Source organism: Mytilus trossulus, chromosome 8 (genome assembly GCF_036588685.1).
Source record: "Mytilus trossulus isolate FHL-02 chromosome 8, PNRI_Mtr1.1.1.hap1, whole genome shotgun sequence".
NCBI classification, from domain to species: domain Eukaryota; kingdom Metazoa; phylum Mollusca; class Bivalvia; order Mytilida; family Mytilidae; genus Mytilus; species Mytilus trossulus.
In genome coordinates this window covers 1,656,928-1,670,366 of record NC_086380.1, presented here as the reverse complement: position 1 = coordinate 1,670,366, position 13,439 = coordinate 1,656,928, and the positions used below count along the sequence as shown (strand labels likewise).

General features: G+C 32.3%; 2 protein-coding genes across 3 annotated transcripts in view; both read right to left on the bottom strand.

The window, feature by feature from the left end:
* The window catches only part of LOC134728098 (uncharacterized), a 313,423-nt gene that overhangs the window by 145,991 nt on the left and 153,993 nt on the right, over nt 1-13,439 (bottom strand). The window lies entirely within an intron of this gene.
* The window catches only part of LOC134728096 (protein retinal degeneration B-like), a 64,698-nt gene that overhangs the window by 42,219 nt on the left and 9,040 nt on the right, over nt 1-13,439 (bottom strand). For both annotated transcript variants that reach the window (XM_063592506.1, XM_063592509.1), the window contains exon 2: nt 7,500-7,523. The gene's annotated coding sequence lies outside the window, so the exon portion shown is untranslated. The remainder of the gene's footprint in view (nt 1-7,499; nt 7,524-13,439) is intronic.

The window sequence follows — 13,439 nt, the reverse complement described above, 5'->3', positions numbered from 1 at the left end:
ACCAAAGTTCTGTTAAAGTAGATTTAACTCAATACTGATACTTCAAAGGTCTTTAAAATTCAGATATGTTTTATGTCATCAGAGATTCTATCTGTATTTGGAAAAAAAGAAATTCTACATAATCAAAAAGTTTCTTGGGATATTTTGACATATTTCGAAATCCTAAAGTTGTACGTTAGACGTGGACAGGCTACAGCGGGTCTCTCGACCATCTAGACCGTCAAACTATACCCTCAGTAAAAAAAATTTACAGGGGTGAAATTTTATATCTTATATATGAAATACGAAGATGTGGTATGATTGCCAATGAAACAACTGTAAAACAGAGTTCAAATGATGTGGATTTAAAAGAACTATAAAATTGTTACTATACTAAGTAAGTTAATATCTTGTATTTAAGGTGGTACATAACACTAAAGGGAGATAACTTTGTAAAAATCTGCTGAATGTTTTAATAACATATAAATTTTCTCTGCACATTCTTGCATATTATATATAATCCTCCCCAAAATACAAGCTATATCTTCAGAACATTATCATCCATCCTCAAATCATAAGCTATATTAGTTTTACATATCATATCATAAATAAATACATTTACATTGATAATCTATCAACAAGTGAACACTAACTATTTCAAGATATCATAAGTATTTAAGGTATCTTTCCATGTGATGTTTGTGATCTTTAAAATGTAGACTAAAAAATGAAAAAGCATTTTAATAAAATTGAGAAAGGAAATGGGGAATGTGTCAAAGCGACAACAACCTGACATGATAGGGCAGACAACAGCCGAAGGTCACCAATGCCCAGGTCTTCAATGTATTGAGAAAATCCACACCCAGAGGGGGTCTTCAGCTGGCCCCTTAAAAATATGTATACTAGTTGAGTGATAATGGGTGTCATACTAAACACTTTTCTTGTATGTTGTGCTGGTTTCTGCATTGTTTCGTGTCAGTCATCTCTAATGTTATTCATATCTGTGGTAAATACTCTGACAGAAAATATAAACAACAAAATTCTGTGTAAAATACCCTGACAAAAAATATAAACAAAAAAATTCTGTGTAAAATACTCTGACAAAAAATATAAACAACAAAATTCTGTGTAAAATACCCTGACATAAAAATATAAACAAAAAAATTCTGTGTAAAATACTCTGACAAAAAATATAAACAACAAAATTCTGTGTAAAATACTCTGGCAGAAAATGTAAACATTACAAGTACCTGTGTTAACCTGCTTTACTTATGATAAGAACATAAGCACCTGTTGATTACTAAATGATTAAAACAAGCACCTGTAAGGCTGTTAATCACTGGCTAGGAAGTTATATATCTGTCTGTAAACAATACAAATCATTCATCCCATCTGCTGTCTCACAAGAAGTCTTAGAATACCCTAACATTAAAAATTCATTCATTGTATTGGAAACAAATGCTTACTTGATCTATAACTTGTTATGGTGTAAACAATATATCAAATGCATACCCGTAGCCAGGGGGTTCAGGGGGTTCGGGGGGTTTGGATGAACCCCCCTTTGAAAACAAATAAGCACTGTTAAAGTCAATGTTCTGTTCGAATTGTGACTGTTCAAGTCGAGTTTGTGATTCCAACGACCCCCCCCCCCCCCCCCTTGAAAATTCCTGGCTTAGAAAACGGGCCTGTCAAATGTCAAGTCAATATCTTCAAGCAAGCCTAAAAAGTGGGGTAAACTAATTATTTGTATGAATTTTCTAAGTCTAACTCTGCACAAAATCATCAAATCTGATCAATATTCAAATTTGAACTATTGCAGAAAAGTATTTTCAACTTCTTTCATAAAAAGTCTACGTCGATGGCAACAGAAAGTGCAGTTAAAGATGATATGCTGACCCGTAGAAATTTTTCATATGAAATTAAGCCAAGATGAGTGATCCATTTGTTTTTACATCTGATGTAGCAACATTAAAAAAATAAACCACAATATTCAAATACTGTTTCCTGTGACATAAAAGACAATGTGATAACAAGAGTGCACACGCTGAAATGTCTCGCCTTCTGTACTAATCATTGATATTATATTGATAGTCCTAAGTATAAAGCTTTATTACAACTGTCACATAAACTTAACATTAATCAAGATAACTAAACAAAGACCAATGAACCTTGAAAATGAGGTCAAGGTCAGATGAACCATGCCAGGCAGACATGTACAGCTAACAATGCTTCTATACAACATATATAGTTGACCTATTACTTATAGTAGAAGAAAAATAGACCAAAACACAAAAACTTAACACTGTGCAATGAACCGTGAAAATGAGGTCACGGTCAAATAAAACCTGCGCAACTGACATAAAGATCATAAAATATTTCCATACACCAAATATAGTTGACCTATGGCATATAGTAATAGATAAAAAGACCAAAACTCAAAAACTAAACTTTGACCACTGAACCATGAAAATGAGGTCAAGGTCACATGTCATCTGCCCGCTAGACATGTACACCTTACAATCATTCCATACAACAAATATAGTAGACCTGTTGCATTTAGTATGAGAAAAACACACCAAATCACAAAAACTTAACTATAACCACTGAACCATGAAAATGAGGTCAAGGTCAGATGACACCTGCCAGTTGGACATGTACACCTTACAGTCCTTCCATACACCGAATATACAAGCCCTATTGCTTATAGTATCTGAGATATGGACTTGACCACCAAAACTTAACCTTGTTCACTGGTCCATGAAATGAGGTCGAGGTCAAGTGAAAACTGTCTGACAGACATGAGGACCTTGCAAGGTATGCACATATCAAATATAGTTTTCCTACTACTCATAATATAAGAGAATTCAACATTACAAAAAATCTGAACTTTTTTTTCAAGTGGTCACTGAACCATGAAAATGAGGTCAAGGACATTGGACATGTGACTGACGGAAACTTCGTAACATGAAGCATCTATATACAAAGTATGAAGCATCCAAGTCTTCCACCTTCTAAAATATAAAGCTTTTAAGAAGTGAGCTAACGCCGCCGCCGCCGCCGTAGCCGCCCCCGGATCACTATCCCTATGTTCAAAAAGTTGCAGGCTCGACAAAAACTCAAGTTGTAATAATAGAGTGTGATCATTCCTCAGGGCATATAAATATTTTCCATCAAGGTATAAATTTCAATTTAATTTTTAATAAAAGAACAGATTTCTACTGTCTACCCCACCCCATCCCCCCACATTGCACATATTCTATCTATCCATTAGGAACAAGGGCAATAACTGATCATTACTGATGATATAAAATTCATAAAAATCAGGCCAAAATTGTACACAGGAGTGTTCTAAATAGGTCGTACTGACATCTGGTTAAGTTCCATGTACCCTGCAACAACTTAATTATTTAACAAAAAAAAACCTGGGAAAGGGAGGTAATAAGGTTCTGAAGTTCAATACACAGAAGTGCCGCTGAAATGGGTCCAGCCCACCTACTTTGAGATGTTAAAAATATGAAATTTGATGGAAAACTTTTACATCAAATATTAATGAATTGAATGATGTTTTTTTTCTTCATAAAAACAAGAATAATTATATGAATATGTGGGTTTTCAAAAAATAAGCAAAAAATCTAACCAATGGTGTATTCTGGGGAAGTTAAATTAATTGCAGCCCTGGCTTTGACACTCTGTTCCTATTCGCGGCCATAGCATATATTCAAAATATGACAGTGGGGGGTCCAGAAGGGGGTTGTTTAGGGGTTTAAACCCCTTTTTCTTGGGACGATCAATTTATTTGAATAAGGACATATAGTTTGAATCCCCCTTAATCCTATATTGGGAACCCCCTTTTAAAAATGGCTGGTTCCACCCCTGTATAATATGACTATAAGACTGATGCATCAGTGTGTACTTTGAGTGCTTGAAATCCTTCCGTGGAGGTTCTGATCTGAGAAGTTTACAGTATATGGACTACGACATAAAAGGTCAATGAAATTGACATAAACAACAGATTGGTATGTAGAAAACAACAGCTGCTGGGAAAAACATGACAAAACACAAAATAAATTATTATTCTTTGAAATTCTCTATTCTCATTTAATGTAGATAGTAAAAAAATCAATGACATTAGAAAAATGTAAACAAACAGAAAAAAATGTAATACATTACCAAAACAGATATTGTTTATTCCTCACAATATTTACTATCCATAAATCAACAGATTTAACACTATTTACTATATATATATAGAAATTAATCTAATTGTAAGTTACAGCAATGGGATAGTACAATGTAGACACAGGCATTATCATACAGTGATATTTAAACTTAGATCAATACCACAAGATCTATCTACGATGTGGGGAATACACTCTGCTGCTGCAGTTATTGATCTAAAACATTCAATGTCGAGAAAAACCTCCACACAAAAATCTCTGTCAGAAATAATTAATTTGTGTTAATTAATTCACAGTCAGTGCTAGAATTATTATATTTATAAATGGCACTGTAAAACAAATAGATCTAAATATTCATTTCCCCAAGGATTGAAATATACCAGTCAGTATTGTGTGGGACAAACGTAACATAAGCAAGGACAATAACACAACAGAGAACCAGTTCAAGGCTAACAGGCACATAATTTTTCTCTCTTATTGAGAAAATATTTCATGTTTTTTCTAAAGACAGACAACTGAATTAAACAAAGTCCTCATTGGAAAGGAGAAAAAGTAGGGGTGTGTGGGGAATACACGTTCACAATTTCCCAATTCCATCATGTATATAAGACTTATAATCGTTAATTTTTGATGTTTGTCAATGGTGGATCTTTTTTGCTTGTGATGAAATAACCTAGTATATCCTTTGAAAATATAATCCAAAATACTTTACAGTAAATAGGAATTCACAGGTCAGATTTACTAAATATCGTTCTGTTTTTTTATTTTATGATTTTATGCCTATGGGTAATATAATAAAGAAGATGTGGTATGATTGCCAATGAGACAACTATCAACAAAAGACCAAAATGACACAAACATTAACAACTATAGGTCACTGTACAGCCTTCAACAATGAGCAAAGCCCAATGTCGGCTTATTTCTAAATACCCCACTTCTCTATGATCTTATTTTATTTGTTACTGATCAGAATAAAATTAGCAGGATTCAGTGGCGGATCCAGAAATTTTCATAAGTGGGGGCCCACTCTGGTCATGCTTCATTGATTCCCTATATAATATACCATTTTTTTCCCAGAAAAGGGGGGCACCTGTGCCTCCCCCTAAATCCACCTCTGGGATTTTGGTATGACATACAATTAAACAAGTATCCTTTAAATCAACCAAATGGACAGACAATGAATATTTTAAATTCAAAATATTATCAAAATGATTTCAAATAATGATAGAGTCTTACGTGAAAGACCAATACCATTTATTATGAACAATTTAGGATAAGTCATTTAATGCAAATTGTATATAACTACAATTGAATACTGTTTTTCTTGGTTCGCTTATAAACCATTTATTTGTACTGATATAATGAGTGCAAACCTAAAAAATTCTTATTTCTAATGACCTGGAAAATTAACAAGTAAATTATACACTCTGTTGTGGTAGAATTAACTGATAATAATTAACTGTAGGTGAACTCAGGTTTGATACACAAAGTCATAAAAATGTAAGAAAGTGTTCCCATGGTAATACAATTAGTTTGTACAGCTTTTCCTAGGTTTTATGTGTGTCCAGAATTTTTTAAAAGTTTCATAAACCATTCATGGGAATTTTGCCTTATTGCTTATATTGGTGTCTTTTGAATATCTCCTTTAATCTATAATAATTTTTGCAAATTTTTGATTTTATTTTAGACTGTATCACTATGTAGCATCACTGCCAAATAAAGTCTCACTTCTTATTATCAATTTGGCTTTCATGATTAACCCATTACAAAATGGAGTGGCATATTTGAATGGATTATGCAATCCCATGATTTATTAATTTTGTAACATTATTTCCATTTCGTACATGTATATCTGTATATAAATTAGAACTAATGAAGTGACCAGTTAATTGCAGCTTGTTTAATGTCCAGCTGCAAATATTTCATGCATAATTACCACAATTTGACATTTAACTTTTACTGTAAGTATACATTGGTATAATTTTATACTGATAAAAATATTTATAATATACATGTACTGGTGTGTTCTTTGTACATAAAGTACAACCACTAATTACATAACTATATTACAATTGACAAGAGAAAGTTACAATAAATGTTTTCTTCTGCAGAATAATATTTTTATACCTAGTTTATTTCGAAGTAATTACTTTACTGATAGATGCCAAGCTCAGGTTATTAATACAATGATTTTGTTAATTGAGAAGCAATGGAAAACTTTCATCTGTGCTCGTCTATAGTGTTGCTATTATTACAAAATCATTCCATGTTTTATTAATATGATTAACATCAGAAAAAAATGGCTTCTATTTTAATAACTCGATCAAATATCTGTTGTCTTTACATTTTTTGTAATTCAGTCAGAGGTACAAATTTATAACTTCTTATACTTGTAGGTTTTTTTATTTCTTGTACTCAGGTGAATTTTTTTGGTGGTATATATGCACTGTGGATTTATTTGTTTTCGTGGGTACCAATTTTCGTGGATTGACAAAAACTTGCAATTTAGTGGATTCCCACAAGTCAGCATGCATTAAACCTAAAAATAAATGTCTTATTTATTGAACATTTAAATTTGTGATTTACCCATACCCCGGAAATCCATAAAAAATTGGTATCCCACCATGGCCAGTAATAATGAATCCACATGTACAGCATATAACCCGCTACATTTCATTTCTTCTAATCTTGAATTTCTTTTGACTACAGCCATCAATTGATGTGTAATGATGAACATGAAATTATAAAAAAGAAGATGTGGTATGATTGCCAATGAGACAACTAACCACAAAAGACCAAAATGACATAAACATTAACAATTATAGGTCACCGTAAAGCCTTCAACAATGAGCAAAGCCCATACCGCAATTGTTTGTATTTTAAAATAGTTGTCTGACATCTTCACAACACTGCTGTAACATTGTATTTACATGCAGCCTCCAGAGTAACCTTTGAAAGCCTTTAATTTGTTACAAGTTACATCTGTGCAAGATTTGTTTGTTCCAAATTCTTCAGATAAAAGGCAAACAAGAAAAAGATTGCATAGCATGTTTTGACCTACCAAAGTTTAAGAATTTAGGTGTTGTTAAAAAATTATAGGTCGATGGAAATTTTTGGAGAAGATATATAAAGGCATGATAGGGCATGTAGGAGGAGAATGTTAAAATGTAGAAATGAAAATTAAAATCTTACATAAAGTTAACAGGAGATATATATCAAAGGCAAGGTGTCTTAGATCTTTTACAGTTAATAATCTTGAGATTTCCATTAGAAAATATCCATCCTTTGTCATCACTATAAAACATATACAATCTATATAACAAAAGTAAAATCTATTCCTACCTTCACTTATATTCTTCTCTGTGACTGTAACATAAAATGACAAAAATCAGTAATTAAGCGAAAGTCTGATTGATTTTTATCTTGATATATTATACAATGGCATGATTCTAGAGTCAGCAGATAGGTAGGAACCTCAGGTAATCTTACTTCTCTAAATACCATCAACTAAAATCAATAAAATTCAATTATGAAAGTAAGAGTTAATTAAAAAAAAATAGAAATTCTTTTGATTTTTGACGATCCTTTACTGATTTTTAAATGACAGTTGTTCAAATAAACACATCCTAATGCAAGATGTGTTACATTCATAACAGGAGGGAATAACATTTTTGATTACTGTAGCTGTAAAAAGAGTTCCTTTGTTAGTACTTTAAGATATGAGCAAGGTAAACAGGTTACCAGATACTATTGAGGAAATATGGCTCATACAAAGATGTTAAATGAGTAAATAAAATTGAGAAAGGAAATAGTGAATATGTCAAAGCGACAACCACCAGACCATAGAGCAGACAACAGCCGAAGGCAACCAATGGGTCTTCAATGTAGCGAGAATTCCCGCACCCGTAGGTGTCCTTCAGCTGGCCCCTAAAAATATGCATAATAGTACAGTGATAATGGACGTCATACTAAACTCCGAATTATACACATAAGAATCTAAAATTTAAAATCGTACCAGACAAACAAATTTGAGCAATCAAAGGTTGTAATCGTTTTTTCAAAAATATTTAAAGACTTATTTATAAAACAACATGTTCTGTAAAGTTTAATATCAAAAGGACTGTTTTAACTTTTCGCAGGGATTGGCTCATATATATCACCTACACGATTGCTTTGCATAGTGTAAATACTTAAGTTGATGTTTAACTTTTAAAAGAAAATCTATACAATAAAATTGAGAATGGAAATGGGGAATGTGTCAAAGAGAAAACAACCGGACCATAGAAAAAACAACAGCAGAAGTTCACTAACAGGTCTTCAATGTAGCGATCAATTCCCACACCTGGAGGCGTCCTTCAGCTGGCCCCTAAACAAATATATACTAGTCCAGTGATAATGAACGCCTTACTAATTTCCAAATTGTACACAAGAAACTGAAATTAAAATAATACAAGACTAACAAAGGCCAGAGGCTCCTAACTTGGGACAGGCGCAAGAATGGGGTGGGGTTAAACATGGGTGTGAGATCTCAACCCTCCTCCTATACCTCTAGCCAATGTAGAAAAGTAAACGCATAACAACACGCACATTAAAATTCAGTTCAAGAGAAGTCCGAGTCTGATGTCAGAAGATGTAGTGTAACCAAAGAAAATAAACAAAATGACAATAATACATAAATAACAACAGACTACTAGCAGTAAACTAACATGCCAGCTCCAGACTTCAATTAAACTGACTTAAAGTTTATGATTTCATAATATGAACCTCAGGCACAATCCTTCCCGTTCGGGGTTTTAGTATCATACCATCATAACATATGAGAAAAATATAACCTGTGTCATGCCAACAACTGGTTTTTGACTAAATGTGTTTAGTTGCAATGCATTAAATACATGCCTTTTATAGGTGACAATGCAGTACAGGCTTTGCTCATTTTGGAAGACTGTACGCTGCATGACCTATAGTTGTTAAATTTTGTGTAATTTGGTCTCTTGTGGAGAGTTTCCTCATTGACAATCATATTACACCTTCTTTTTTATATGAATCGTAATTCATATAATTCTTAGCAAGTTGATTTTGTTATTTTTTGTTTGTTAAGTTTAAATAGAAAATTTCTTAGCTTTAGATATAAAGTAGAGGCTCTAAAGAGCCTGTGTCGCTCACCTAAGTAAATGTGACTTTTTGAGAAAGGAAGCAGATGGATTCATGACAAAATTGTGTTTTGGTCATGGTGATGTGTATGTACATCTTACTTTACTGAACATTCTTGCAATTTACAATTATTTCTATCTATAATAAACATGGCCCAGTAGTTTCAGTGGAAAATGTTAGTAAAAATTTACAAATTTTATGAAAATTGTTAAAAATTGACTATAAAGGACAATTACTCCTTAAGGGGTCAATTGACCATTTTGGTAATGTTGACCTTTTTGTAAATATTACTTTGCTGAACATTATTGCTGTTTACAGTTTATCTCTATCTATAATAAGATAATAACCAACCAGATGCTCCGCAGGGCATAGCTTTATACGACTGCAGAGGTTGAACCCTGAACGGTTGGGGCAAGTACGGACATAACATTCAAGCTGGATTCAGCTCTAAATTTGGATTGTGATTAAATAGTTGACACAGCATAGGTTTCTGACACAGAATGAATGTGTTCTAATGAACTTAAAAATTTTATTTTCTCTTAGAGCAATTCACTATGCAGTTGAATATTAATCCTCTCAAAAAAATGTTTGAAGAAATTTTCTTTTTATTTATGAAATTTCAAATGAGAAAAATTGAACCCAATCTTTTTAATCACATCCCCCTTTCCCTTATTCCAAAAACTAATCTCAATTAAAATTTCTAATGGAGTTTGCAACAATAACTACTCATCTAAATACATCATAAAATATTAAGATGTAAAAAAACTGCTTGTTATCACTGAATGGTAAAGATTATTTTAATTTATCAGTCAGTAGTAAAAAGTGAATATACATTGTATATTGTATATAACAAAGATTTACGTTGATTCTGGACAAAGAAAGATAACTTCAATTAAAAAAAAATCTTGCTATTGCACAATATTGTGCTATAAGTTATTTCTTGCTTACTATTCTGGACAAAGAAAGATAACTCTAATTAAAAAAAAAATTGCTATTTCACAATATTGTGCAATTGAAAAGACTTGCTATTGCACAATACTTAATATAATAATTTTAGATCCTGATTTGGACCAACTTGAAAACTGGGCCCATAATCAAAAATCTAAGTACATGTTTGGATTCAGCATATCAAAGAACCCCAAGATTTCAATTTTTGTTAAAATCAAACTAAGTTTAATTTTGGACCCTTTGGACTTTAATGTAGACCAATTTGAAAACAGGACCAACCAGATGCTCGGCAGGGCGTAGCTTTATACGACCGCAGAGGTTGAACCCTGAACGGTTGGGGCAAGTATGGACACAACATTCAAGCTGGATTCAGCTCTAAATTTGGATTGTGATTAAATAGTTGACAAAGCATAGTTTTCTGACACAGAATGAATGTGTTCTAATGAACTTAAAAATTTTATTTTCTCTTAGAGCAATTCACTATGCTGTTGAATATTAATCCTCTCAAAAAAATGTTTGATGAAATTTTCTTTTTATTTATGAAATTTCAAATGAGAAAAATTTAACCCAATTTTTTAAACACATCCCCCTTTCCCTTATTCCAAAACTAATCTCAATTAAAATATTCTAATGGAGTTTGCAACAATAACTACTCATTTAAATACATCATAAAATATTAAGATGTAAAAAAAAACTGCTTGTTATCACTGAATGGTAAAGATTATTTAAATTTATCAGTTGGTAGTAAAAAGTGAATATACATTGTATATTGTATATATAACAAAGATTTAAGTTGATTCTGGACAAAGAAAGATAACTCCAATTAAAAAAAAATCTTGCTATTGCACAATAAGATATTTCTTGCTTACTATTCTGGACAAAGAAAGATAACTCTAATTAAAAAAAAAATGCTATTTCACAATACATGTATTTTGCAATTAGATACTTCTTGCCATTGGACAATACTGTGCAATTGAAAAGACTTGCTATTGCACAATACTTAATATAATAATTTTAGATCCTGATTTGGACCAACTTGAAAACTGGGCCCATAATTAAAAATCTAAGTACATGTTTAGATTCAGCATGTCAAAGAGGCCCAAAAATTCAATTTTTGTTAAAATCAACCTTAGTTTAATTTTGGACCCTTTGGACCTTAATGTAGACCAATTTGAAAACGGGACCAAAAGTTGAGAATCTACATATACAGTTAGATTCGGCATATCAAAACCCCCCATTTATTCAATTTTGATGAAATCAAACAAAGTTTAATTTTGGACCCTTTGGGCCCCTTTTTCCCTAAACTGTTGGGACCAAACTCCCAAAATCAATACCAACCTTCCTTTCATTGTCATAAACCTTGTGTTTAAATTTCATAGATTTCTTTTTACCTATACTAACGTTATGGTGCGAAAACCAAGAAAAATGCTTATTTGGGCCCCTTTTTGGCCCCTTATTCCTATACTGTTGGGTCCTAATCTCCCAAAATCAATACCAACCTTCCTTTTGTGGTCATAAACATTGTGTTTAAATTTCATTGATTTCTATTTCCTTAAACTAAAGTTATTGTGTGAAAACCAAGAAAAATGCTTATTTGGGCCCTTTATTGGCCCCTTATTCCTAAACTGTTGAAACCAAAACTCCCAAAATCAATCCCAACCTTTCTTTTGTGGTCATAAACCTTGTGTCAAAGTTTCATAGATTTCTATTAACTTAAACTAAAGTTATGGTGCGAAAACCAAGAAAATGCTTATTTGGGCCCTTTTTGGCCCCTAATTCCTAAAATGTTGGGACCAAAACTCCCAAAATCAATGCCAACCTTCCTTTTATGGTCATAAACCTTGTGTTAAAATTTCATAGATTTCTATTCACTTTTACTAAAGTTAGAGTGCGAAAACTAAAAGTATTTGGACGACGACGACGACGCAGATGACGACGCCAACGTGATAGGGGGACGACCATTTGATATTCTGGGGGGGGGGCCAGGAGGATTTTGAAAATAAATAACTCAGCCTTGATAATCACAAAAATAAATGGATTGTTCTGTGGTAGTTTGAAAATAAATTACCTGACTTGCAATGTATTGAAAATAAATAACTAAGCAGGTCTATAGCTTATTGGGACTTCAGCGGTTCCAAAACCCTTAAAAAAAAAATTTTGCCTCGCTTCGCTCGGCGAAATATGTTTGACAATACTTTTGAAAGAGGCTAGGTAAAACCAAACTAGATTCACTTTAATACTATACATTATGTATGCAATATGTGAATATTGCTTGGGAATATAAATGATTCTTTTTCGATCAGAAAATTATAAAATACTTAATCTAATTATACCAATTGTCTCTTATAATATACTTATTACTATGTATTTGTGTTTCGTTTGTCCTGTCTCGCTATGTATTATCTTAAAATATTTGTATATATTGTCCTCTTGTACCCAAGTATGTGTCTGAGGTTATGAATGAAATCTTGAATCTTACAATTTCTGAAGGGGATAATGATCTACTAGTATTCTGATTAAATGGTACACAATGACTTGACTATACATGTATTAATGGTTTGCCTTTTTTTAAATGGTTATTTGGATGGAGTGTTGTCTCAATGGCACTCACACCACATCTTCCTATATCTAATTATTCATAATTAACAAATATTCAAAAAATTGTATGTTTTTCGAATATCATATAAAATATAGTGGTAAAAAATGAATAATCAGTCCCTTGCTTTAATGAAAATGAAAAATCTTGCTTCAATAGTGCAGAAAATGAATAATCTGTTCTCTCAGTTTACAAAAATAAATAACCGATCAAAAACAAATCCTCCTGGCCCCCCCCCAGAATATCAAATGGTCGTCCCCTAGCAATATAAGACGAAATTTTTTTCAAAATTTGCGGTCGTATAAAAATGAAGAATCTACATACACAGTTAGATTTGGCATATCAAAGAACCCCATTTATTCAATTTTTGATGAAATCAAACAAAGTTTAATTTTGGACCCCGATTTGGACCAACTTGAAAACTGGGCCAATAATCAAGAATCTAAGTACATTTTTAGATTCAGCATATGGGGCAATATGCGCAATTGTTATTCCATAGGCCGTAATGGTAATGTATTCTTCTGTTGCTCAGCCCATATCGTAAACTTGTATATGTATGATGGCTTGTTTCGAAGCTGAGACATTTT